The 12,124-nt window shown below is 43.1% G+C and overlaps 1 protein-coding gene across 1 annotated transcript in view; it reads left to right on the top strand.

Annotated features, from left to right (window-relative positions):
• The window catches only part of CCNE2 (cyclin E2), a 340,944-nt gene that overhangs the window by 252,653 nt on the left and 76,167 nt on the right, over nt 1-12,124 (top strand). The gene's annotated exons all lie outside the window — the stretch shown is intronic.

The following is a 12,124-nucleotide window of genomic DNA, read 5'->3' on the forward strand; positions in this document are numbered from 1 at the left end:
AGAAACCCATGCAAGCCACGTAGATTCTATGCAGAAAGGAAGCAATAGCTAGAATATGAAGCATGCATTAAAAACATTTAATATCAATACTATTTATTTCTCTAAACAATACTGTGGTAGCTTTTTAAGCTGTGCTGTTGTCATCGTTTAAACCCAGTCAGGCAACTTGTTCACTCACTCCCAGTGAGTGTTGCTGGGCTGACAGCAATTGAGCCCCCCCCCCCGGGGCTCTCCCGGAGAAACATGACTGCTACTGCTGAACCCAGGACAGCTGTAGACACATATATGTTGCCTGTCAACAAATTTATTTTTTTTAGAGCATTTCTGTGAATTTTCTTTTTCATTCCTATCACTTCCTCGCTCCTTTTAGGAATCCATTCATTTAGAAATAGAATAGAAATAGAAGGAAAAAAAAAACCTGAAAACCCAAAAAAGAAAAGCTCCATGATACTCAAAAGCGATGACTCTTGTGCAAAATCAACAGCAGCCCTAAGCGGCATTTGACTTTGTGCCCTTTCCCCAACAGTGACCACTAGTGGAGGCTTAAGTAAAAAAAAGTAAAAATAAGAGCAATTACGTATTTATCCCATTAATTGAGCTTTTATTAAGGCTTCTTTTGGGGAGGGGGACGGAGGAATGTGTTCGTCATGTGGTAGAGATGGCAATTCACAGGTTCCTTAATAGGCACCGCTGATAACAAATCCCTAAATTTATCTAATTCCTTTTTTCACCGTCATACCATGTTGACTTATTTTTTTATAAATGTGTTATTCAATGTCTGAATGATTGAATTAATGATGGCTTTAAATTAGAAGAGGGCAGATGTACATTAGATATTAGGAAGAAGCTCTTTACTGTGAGGGTGGTGAGGCACTGGCACAGGGTGCCCAGAGAAGCTGTGGCTGCCCCATCCCTCGCAGTGCTCAAGGCCAGGCTGGACGGGGCTTGGAGCAACCTAGTCTAGTGAAGGTGTCCGTGCGCGTTTGGAACTGAATGAGCTTTAAGGTCCCTTCCAACCCAAACCAGTCTGTGATTCTGTGATTATTTCAAAATAAATTAAAATATATATTAGGTATAAATATATGTTACTAAAATTTTGCCGTCATCTATTTCTATTAATTTTATGAATAAAAAGTATACTTTGTATTTGAAAAATTATTACACCTGCTTGCTAACCTTTGAGCAGTTAGTTCTTGGCAAACCCACCACAGCCTACTAACCAGGTGAGCCTAAGATGAACCATGGAAACTTGCTGTTAATCATTTCTGATCACCATAGTTCTCTAAATTGAACTCAGGTCAGCGAGTGACTTAACTTCAGTTGCATCAATGTCGGGTTAGAATTTTACTCTTGGCATGAGAAAAAAATTGTTAGCAGCAACGAGACCATACTTGGGAAACAGCCAAGTGACAAAGATTCTCACACCATTTTTATGGAATTGCATTTAACATTCGTAAAATCGATGTATTATGGTTCTTATTTTCCATGTAACATGAATAAGAAGAGGCAGCCAAAGGAACATAATTCAGTAATCAGCTTTAAGCATTTCCCTTTTAAAATAAAAACATGTAAGACTATGGGCACTTTTGCAAGGAAAAAAGCACAACATTTGTCTATCTCATGTATTATAAACAGCATGTCCAGTAAAACAGGACCATCTGCAAGTTTATGTCGTTCTAAAATATTTTGTCAAGCTTATGTTAGTAACATGAATCTCTGGCTGTCAGATATCATCCAAATCTGTTGCAAAGGCTTGAGAGTGGCATTAAATTCACATCTACTCTTGCATAATGAAGAGCTTTCACTGATGTATGAGAGCCAGTAGTTGTACACATACAACAGAACCCAAACCTGGGGACTCAAATTCAAGAGCGCAGACTGATTCCCAACCTCTCTGGGTTAAAACTGTGTGTTCTGTAAATTTAGACCCAAGCTGTGAACTTGAATTCAGATGGTTATTACAGGTTATCTGTAGGCTTTGCCTCAGTTTTCAACTGAGCTCTGTCCACCTACAACTATTACCAGAGTCTAACATTTTAACATACCTTAAAAGCTAAATTGCAAATAGATAGGTGACTTTTGAAGTGAGATCAAGACAGAGTACAATGCACTGCTTTTTCTTTCTGCCCCTCTGCCATACACACCATGCAAATGAGACTTGGCAATAACCCTTTCACACTGTATCATAACGAACAACAGAGCCAGGAAGGCTCAAGCCAAGCTCATTTTCTGATGGATTACTTCTCTGATACTGACACAAAAGGATTGCTGGCTTTGACACAGCAAGGATTTCTGCTCACCATCTGTATATTCAAAATCTCTTTGGAACTACTAGAGGGCAATTCCAGATCAGCCAAGGTAAAACTAACAAAATCCATCATTTGTGCTCCAAGTTTTCATACGATGAGAATTCATCATAACCAAGAGGCTGCACTCGTTGTACACCTAAGGTACGAAAGAATTTGGCAAAGGAGTAGCCACAAGAAGCATGGCCTTTCCCTAGAAATAATGTTTATAATAGAAATTCATATAAACATAGGACAACCTTTATTTAGTATTCATCCCATTTTCATTGCAGAACCGTATTTCTCTCTCATAGAGCATTCTTTTTCCTCAGTTTCCACAGCCAGACTGCTAGGAGCAGCCTGAGAAGAAAGGGCTCAGGGGCTGAACCAGAAATAACTCTTCATTTCCTAGGGATGGATGTGTCTCATTCTGTCCCTGCAAACATTCATGTAATTTTTAACTTCAGCATTCATTAAATAATGAATAATTTATTTATTCTAAATAATTAATATTTAGATTTATTTATTTATTATTATTTATTCTAAATAATTAAATAATTCTAAACTTGCGCTGTTGAAAGCAAAAGATGATTCTTTACAGCTTAGTAGAAACTAATCTGATAAAATAGGTATTTTTTTTAAGCAAAAACTTCAGAAAGTGCTAAGTCTTGAACTTTCTGGTTCTCCAAGTGCCACACAGATATAGTGTTTTTGCCGTTCAAAGCATATTACCTTACTAAAAGTTTAGACTTTAGGGTTTGTTAAATATACAAATCATATTAATCTGGCTTTGTGTAGGGTTTGAGATTTGTATACAGTGAAAACAGCAGCCAACCTTTGCTTGGGCCTTTTGGTTAGAACAGAGACCAGATTTCTAAAACAGAATGCCATATGCAAAGACTATGTTGAAGGAATGTGGCCTTTCTGACACAGAAGAAGCCCAAGAGTTATATCTTAACTATTTTTCTTTCCCCTTCATTTAATTTTATGCTTATTTAAGCATGGCAATCTAAACAGGCATGGATGTCCTAGACCACAATGTTTTGCTCTGCCTGTGGTAACTGAAGAAGGTGTGAAATTACAAAATCTAAGCTTTCACGCTTCAGCTTTAACTGATTGTATGCAGTAATAGGGCAAGGAACAGCATCTAGATACACTCTGGCAAAACCAGACATGCCCTCTGAATTTGTAAGTGTTTGAGGCTTGGGGACTGAGAGAAGTCTAAACAATCTCCCATCCCAGCCATAGCACCTTAGCTTTGATTCTCCATAGCACTGTAATTCTGACATAAAATGGATGATGTCATAGGTTGATGAACTACAACTGATCTGATTTGATAAAAGGACAAATTAGTTAGAGCTAAACTAATAAAAATGCCCTGTCCTGTCACACACTGCCAACCTGCAACGTGAAATAAGCTGCGGATTTTGTGCATTATGCACAACGACAAAAAGGATTTGTTTTTAGGCAAGTCCAGCCTTCTGGACAGTGACTGATAGAGCTTTACATTTTGATTTTTTTTTTATTCCTTTGGAGTCTTCAGATTAATAAAACAGAAAGTCTGAATGGCCTGAGTAAGAAGGGAGTGTGCTCAGCCTCAGGTGCACAGAGCAAAATATTCCTCAGCTCTAGACAGGAGTGCTTGGGTAACTGCTCCTAGGCCTTACAGCAGGTTCTGCAAGAGCAGCTACCACTTAAAAGTGGTCTTCTACTACTGACTTGACCAAAAACCCTCAACCACTTAGTACTGCACAGTTAAAGGTTTCTGAAGTTCCCCCCACTATGAAGAAAGAAAACTAGCATCCTCCTCTAAAGACTACTGGCAGTTTTTATCCACAAACCAGAAATGCACACCTATCCTGCCTTTCTGACTTAGTGCAGATAACAGAGGGGCCTGACCTAGAACAGGGAATCTGCAGTATTGTTGTGGTTTAAACCCAGTCAGGCAACTTGTTCACTCACTCCCAGTGAGTGGTGCTGGGCTGACAACAATTGAGGGCCCCCCCACCACCACCACCACCGGGGCTCTCCCCTTCCCCGCTCCCGGAGGAACGGGGAGGAGGATCGAAAGGGTGCAACTCCTACGGGTTGAGACAAGAACAGTCCAGCAACCAATGTACAACACAAATCACCACCGCCACTACCAACTACAACAATGATAAGAGAAAGTAACAAGGGAAGAGAATATGATACCACCGGCCAAGAAACGAGTCCCGCCTGGAAGCCCGTGTCCTTCCAGGTAACTCCCAGTTACCCCCCACCCCGGGCATGACGTGCTGCGGTATGGAATACCTCCTTGGCTAGCCTGGGTCAGGTGCCCCATCTCTGCTTCCTCATGGCTTCCCTTCCTCCCTGGCAGAGCATGAGCCTCACAAAGTCCTTGGTCAGGGTAAACATCACTTAGCAACAACCGAAAACATCAGTTTCACCAACATGGCTCCCAGGCTGGAAGTCAAAACACAGCACTGCACCAGCTACCACAAAGGAGAAACATGACTGCTACTGCTGAACCCAGGACATTATCCACCCCTTATTCCATACCATTCACATCATGCTCAGATCCCACATTTTCAATACACCATCGCTCTCCCACATATATACATCCATATACACACAGACCAAGAGAAAAAGACCATAAGAGAGGGCTTACAATCAAACTGTAATTTGGGATGTGCATTCTCCAGAACCCCACAGCACCCAAGAAAGCTTGCATTTCTTTCTTATTAGTTGGTGGAGACATTGCTGTTATCTTCTTGATCACATCTGTGGGAATCAAATCCGTCTATGTCCATCTTGCCATTTTATTCCCAAAACTTGAATCTCCTGTGCAGGTCCCTTGACCTTACTCCGTTTTATGGCAAAACCAGCTTTCAGCAGGATTTGGATTATTTCCCTCCCTTTCTCAAAGACTTCTTCCGCTGTATCGCCCCACACAATAATGTCATCAATGTATTGCAGGTGTTCTGGAGCTTGCCCCTGTTCCAGTGCAGTTTGGATCAGTCCGTGGCAAATGGTAGGGCTGTGTTTCCACCCCTGGGGCAGTCGGTTCCAAGTGAACTGGACACCCCTCCAAGTAAAAGCAAACTGTGGCCTGCACTCTGCTGCCAAAGGAATTGAGAAAAATGCATTGGCAATACCAATCGTGGCATACCACTTGGCTGCCTTTGACTCTAGTTCATACTGAAGTTCTAGCATGTCCGGTACGGCAGCACTCAATGGTGGTGTGACTTCATTCAGGCCACGATAGTCTACTGTTAGTCTCCATTCTCCATTAGACTTTCGCACTGGCCATATGGGGCTATTAAAGGGCGAGCGGGTCCTGCTGATCACCCCCTGACTCTCCAGTCTACGGATCAGCTGATGGATGGGAATCAGGGAGTCTCGGTTGGTGCGATATTGCTGCCGGTGCACTGTTGTGGTTGCAACTGGCACTTGTTGTTCTTCAACTTTCAGCAACCCCACAGCAGAGGGATCTTCTGAGAGACCAGGCAAGGTGGACAGCTGCTCAATTTCCTCAGTCTCCAAAGCAGCAATACCAAAAGCCCACCGGTACCCTTTCGGGTCTTTGAAGTACCCTCTCTTGAGGTAGTCTATGCCGAGGATGCGTGGAGCCTCTGGACCAGTCACAATAGGGTGCTTTTGCCATTCCCTCCCAGTCAGGCTGATTTCAGCCTCCAGCACAGTCAACTCTTGGGATCCTCCTGTTACTCCAGAAATATAGATGGGTTCCACCCCTTGACAGCTTGATGGCATCAGGGTACACTGTGCACCGGTATCTACTAGAGCCTTATACTTCTGTGGGACTGATGTGCCAGGCCATCTGATCCACACAGTCCAGTAAATCCGATTGTCCCTTACCTCCACCTGGCTGGAGGTCGTCACAGCGTTGGACACTTATGTCGTGGTGAAAGGGATTATTCTTCGTTACCACAGGAGCTGGAGTAAAATCAGCTCTTCCATTCCATCTGGGAAACTCCTCACCAGAGACTGAAGCCGTAGCTCTCATGGGACGATCAGTCATGGCCCTTGCTCCCCTCTTCAGGTCACTCACCCGTTCCTCCAAAGCTGAAGTAGGTTTTCCATCCCACTTTGTCATGTCTTCTCCTTGATCCCGCAGGTAAAACCATAGGGTATACCTCCTGTATCTCCTTTCTCGAACAATAGGATGCCTTTTGTTAATAGCTGAGACGTGTGTTGGTACACATGAGGAGCTGGATAAATCAGACAGATGGTCCCTCAATTGTCTGAGGTCCTGGGACAGTTTTTCCACAGCTGAGATGATGGAAGGGGTGAGATTGTCTTTGAACTCTCAGAGTTTATGAACCATTTCATCCACTGTTAGTGGTACTATGTCATTCCAGGTTACTGTTGCCAATGAATGGGCATATGATGACAGTGCATTCCGTGTAAGTTTTCACCACATGGGTCGTGTACATTCAACTTCATCTGGATCTATGGGTGTATCCCCGTTATTCGGCTGGATGTGATAGATCATCTCTACGATGGCCGATTCCCTCAGAGACTGGATGCCTTTGTCTATAGTAGTCCACTTGGCCGAACGACTCGTAACATCGTCCTTTTATGGAAACCTTTCTTTCACAGCTGCCAAGAGCCGCCTCCAAAGGCTGAGAGACTTTTTCTCTCTTGCAATTGTTTTGTCGATTCCCCCTTCTCTAGCAAGTGATCCCAGCTGCTTGGCTTCTGTACCTTCTATTTCGTGACCATCGGCCCCATTGTCCCAGCATCGGAGTAACCAGGTGATGATGTGCTCCCCTGGTTGACGGGTAAAATCTTTTTGCATATTCCGCAGCTCGGTTGAGGTCCGAGGTCGAGAAGTTACCTCTTCTTCTTCTTCTTCGTCATGTGATGATGACTCCTGATCAGATTCTGGACCGGGTGGTGAATTCATTGTTTCTTCATCTTGCTTCACCCTTCTTGCCTCCTTTTTGTTCTCTTGCGTACAGGGGCAACCGATATTGGTACGAATTGGTCCTCTGGTTTGGCTGCAGTGATTATCACTGTGGTTTGAGTAGCGACTGTACTTGTTGCTGGGGGTGGTGCAGCTGCTGTGCTTGGAGCTGGGATAACCGCGCTGTCTGTTGCAGTTGAAGTTTGAGCAGCTGCTGTACTTGCCACTGGGGTAGCTGCTCTGTTCATTGAGGCCAAAGTTTCAGTAGCGACTGTACTTGTCCCTGGGGGTGGTGAAGCTGCTGTGCTTGGAGCTGGGGTAACCGCGCTGTCTGTTGCAGTCCAAGTTTGAGCAGCTGCTGTACTTGCCGCTGGGGTAGCTGCGCTGTTCATTGCAGCCAAAGTTTGAGTAGCGACTGTCGCTTTGCCCTCAGATCCGCCGACATTCTTTTCCTTTTGAAGGTGCTGGATAGTGTTGAACAAGGCCCTGTAAGCATAGGCCAAGCCCCAGCACGTTGCCGTGATCTGTCCATCTCTGGTATGGCCAGAATGACCACACACCTCATTTAAGTGTTTTACTAATTCTTCTGGATTTTGCAGTTGTTCGGTAGTGAAATTCCAAAGTACTGGAGGGGCCCACTGACCTAGATACTTGCCCATACTATCCCCCACACCCTGCCACTCATGACTGTCCAGCCTCAGGGAAAATCTCTTGGTCCTCCTACATCGTCGTAGGACCCCAGACAAGACCCAAACCTGACTCTGCTTAACTCTTGAAATCAGTCGTGGGCAAAACACACTCTGTATGCGTGCTAGCATGGTGACTCCCATCACCATCAGCAAACAAGTCTCAACAGCATTAAAAGGCCATTCAAAAATTTCAAAACTCTCAAATGTAAATGGTCTGGGGGGACGACTGGGAGGGTAAAAGGATGTCTCCTTCACAGGTTGAGCACCTGAGAAGGAGAAAAAAGATGTGTAATTGCTAAGCACTTCTATTATATACTTCCCAAAGTATAAAGGTGGAGACCACACTGGGAACATAAGCCAGATCAGTTTCATGATCAATGATTCTGTTGTATTACAAGTCATTACCATAAAGTACAATGGGACAAAAACCTTAGCCCAAGCCCCACACTTGAAAAACACTAATACAGCAAATACCAGATGGAAGTAAGATACGATATACTGAAACTGTGAGATCAAGAGGAACAACCTTGAGAGCCAATAAATCAGCATTGCAACGAGTGACTATCAATCCAGTCAGATCTGTTGTTATCTCAACCCCTCGTGCCCCACATTGGGAGCCAAAAAGAACTGTCGTGGTTTAAACCCAGTCAGGCAACTTGTTCACTCACTCCCAGTGAGTGGTGCTGGGCTGACAACAATCGAGGGCCCCCTCCTGACACCGGGGCTCTCCCCTTCCCCGCTCCCGGGGGAACGGGGAGGAGGATCGAAAGGGTGCAACTCCTATGGGTTGAGACAAGAACAGTCCAGCAACCAATGTACAACACAAATCACCACCGCTACCACCAACTACAACAACAACAATGATACCACCGGCCAAGAAACGAGTCCCGCCCGGAAGCCCGTGTCCTTCTGGGTAACTCCCAGTTACCCCCCACCCCAGGCATGACGTTCTGTGGTATGGAATACCTCCTTGGCTAGCCTGGGTCAGGCACCCTGTCTCTGCTTCGTCACAGCTTCCCCTCCTCCCTGGCAGAGCATGAGCCTCACAAAGTCCTTGGTCAGGGTAAACATCACTTAGCAACAACCGAGAACATTGGTTTCACCAACACTGCTCCCAGGCTGGAAGTCAAAACACAGCACTGCACCAGCTAACACAAAGGAGAAACATGACTGCTACTGCTGAACCCAGGACAAGTATCCATAGGTCAACCCACTGCATATATAATTTGCCCCTACGGGAGCAGAATGCTGAACTCCATTTTCTTCTGCAGAGAACATTAGCTTGTAGATTGTTGCCTCTTATAAAGGCAAATACCAATCAATGTATGGTCTGAAGCATAAAGGACTGCTTGTGTATTTTGTCATTATGTATGTATCCATGGATGTTATCACAATTTTTTACGAGATCAACTTCAGTGGATTCAAACTGGTTGACGATCACCACTTTGAACCACGTTAAAAAAAAAAATAAATCTGTAGACTTAGAAGAATCATGAAAGCTGAAGAAAGAGATGTTTTAACAACTGAAACATAATTTTTCAGTACACTGCTATCAGCAAACACAATGGAAAACAGGTTCTGAGAACATTCAGCATAACACTGTATCCCCTTCTAAATCCTTTTATAACTAAAACTTTGTAGTTCTTAACCTGGCATCAGAGCAGCAAGGAAAAAAATCCTCACTCTTTTGGATTTGGAGACTGCTGATAATAGTCTAAATGGTTCCTCTTGTGTCTTCCTTTGTAAAACACAAAGACAAATGTGCATGACCCTCCCCCTTCTGCAGTATAGCAGTTCCTGTGTTTAGGCCTGGAAAGCATTTTCTGGCACTGTTGGAACATTTTGACACTAGAGAGGACCAAAATAAGATGCAGATACTGAGATGCTGAGCTGTGAGGGAAACGGGGACAATGCGAAGGACACATTTCTCACAAGTGATGATTAAGATTTTTGCATTTTTACCTTGAAATTTCATTTGGTTTGTTTTTACTAAGACTATTATGTGTCTAAGTGGGAAACCAACGAAACTGCAAGATCACTAGGTAAGTGATGTCTGATGTGTTTCTATTAATTCAGGTCTTTTGATCCTGTAGTTTACCTACCATGAAAATCTGTTACAAGACTTAATACAACTCCTATATTTTGCTACCTTATACTTGCATGTCTAAGAGATTCTAGAACAGACTCCAGTGAAGTGCTCTGAAGAGAAAGAGATACAATTCTGTGCTTAACCAAAAGCAAGCAAGACCATATAGATCAAAGATATACAAAACACATAAGATCACTAAGGAGGACTCCTGCAAGACTGCTGCTTTACATGGGCCAGGCTTAACCAGATGTGGAATTTTTTTTCAAGCATGCAATTAGCATCTAGCAACAGATTTGCTACTTGTTTTTCTGATAGCAATAACCAGTAAGTTAGCACCAATATGAGAATGTATTTTATCAGGTCCAACAGGCAAACAAAAAAAAAACAACAAACCAAAACCAACAACAAAAAGGAAAAATAAGATGAATTTTCGTAAGATGTAGAATTACAAATTATCAGAACTGCTATAGAGAAATAAAAAGGAGATGATACTAGTGAAAGCAGACAAATAAAGACTACCTTGTTTGACAGGTATTTAATACCTCTGCTCACAACATTGTCCCTAAGGCAGAATCAGGCACCGCCATCCAAGAGAGAGCTGCTCTCTGAAGGTTGCAAAGGAGACAGATTGCTTATTCAAGAAGCCTTCTGTCACTTGCAATTCAAAGTGCTGCTTTACTTTCTGAGGTCACCCAAAACTCTCTTGTGACTGAAGTCATAACTTGAACTTATTTATTCCATATCCTGTTTACTAAGTCTCTCTGCTAACCTTTCACTGCATCACATGGCTTCTTTTCTACACTACAACAAATCAGCCCTTCTACTTATGTCTTTTTAAGCACACTGTCAAGATTTGTTCCACTTCAACACCAAAGATAAGTGCTGACCTTGTGGCCTGCAAGCAAGATATCACTGTAGCAACTCGATGCACTGGAGATACTACACGCTTTCTCTTCTCCTTCTCCTTATTGTACTGTGTTCCTGCCAAAAGTTCACTTTACAGGAGAGCAATTCCTTTTGAGAGGACAGAGGGCTGCCACTATTGTCCTGACTCAGCACACTTGGAACAAAACAAGGACCAAACAGAAAGAGACATCTGTAATGCTTTCTGCAGAACACAAAATAAACAGAGCGAATGTGCAGCTGGCCTGGCAGTAGCAACACAGCCCAGGCCTTTGCTCTTCATTTGACAGCAATAGCTGCCATGCCTGCTTAGGAAGGAAATGTTTTCTTTTTACCAGTCTTTGCCACACCCAAGAACCCCAATGATAAGATATAGGAGCTGACCTGAGAAGTGGATGGAGCCTGTTGAGATTTTACTTTTAGAAAACAGCCAGGATTCTCCCAGTACAGTATACACAGGTTTTTCAAGGTTCCTAACAACCCTGATTATTACACTTCTAATAATACAGAAACCAAGATCCTGAGTTGAACAAATTCAAAGACAAATGTCTTACTTGGAAATAGGAAACTGCAGAATTAACTAGTATCACAAACTAACTTCAAACATGTAAAATAAAACCACCAAATGAAGGATTTAATGTTGGGTTCCTAAGATTTCTACCATCCTGACAGTTTCTGTGATTAGAAAAAAGCCATGATTCTTGTTCTCAGAAGTTCATGATGAGGCACTGTACACTTAAAATACAGGATGCTGTTATGCAACCAAGCATCTGGAGAGATTAACCCCGATTAAAGACACAATTCTCTGGGAAAAGCAGCTATTTACTAGAACAATGATGATGGCAGAATAAGCTACCAGATTTGTGCAGCTGAATCAAGTTGGATGTTTGGAAGTATTACTTTACCAAAAAACAATTCAAACAGAAACATTTACCTTGATCCTAAGAGGCACAGAGTAGAACACTCCCACTAATTTCCCACCAAAGATACAGAGAAGTATCTTTACATAGGGAGGACTCAAATGACCTGGAACATTCAGGAATATGTTTCTTCACAGTACCGAAGGAAAGGAATTCACAGAAGCCATGTAGGAGAGTGTCCTGAGCAGCATGGTGAATATGAACAAAGAAGCAGTCAAACCCACACTGAAATGGTAGCTGTGGGCAACAACAGCGAGACAAGAGGCCAGGAGGAAGATACAGCCAAGCCAAGAGCAGAGTGAAAAACCCTTCGGCTGAGCTGCAGATAA

This window comes from Pezoporus occidentalis, unplaced genomic scaffold (assembly GCF_034315485.1).
Source record: "Pezoporus occidentalis ecotype Australia unplaced genomic scaffold, CSIRO_AGI_Poc_V1 ctg87, whole genome shotgun sequence".
In the NCBI taxonomy this organism is placed as follows: Eukaryota; Metazoa; Chordata; class Aves; order Psittaciformes; family Psittacidae; genus Pezoporus; species Pezoporus occidentalis.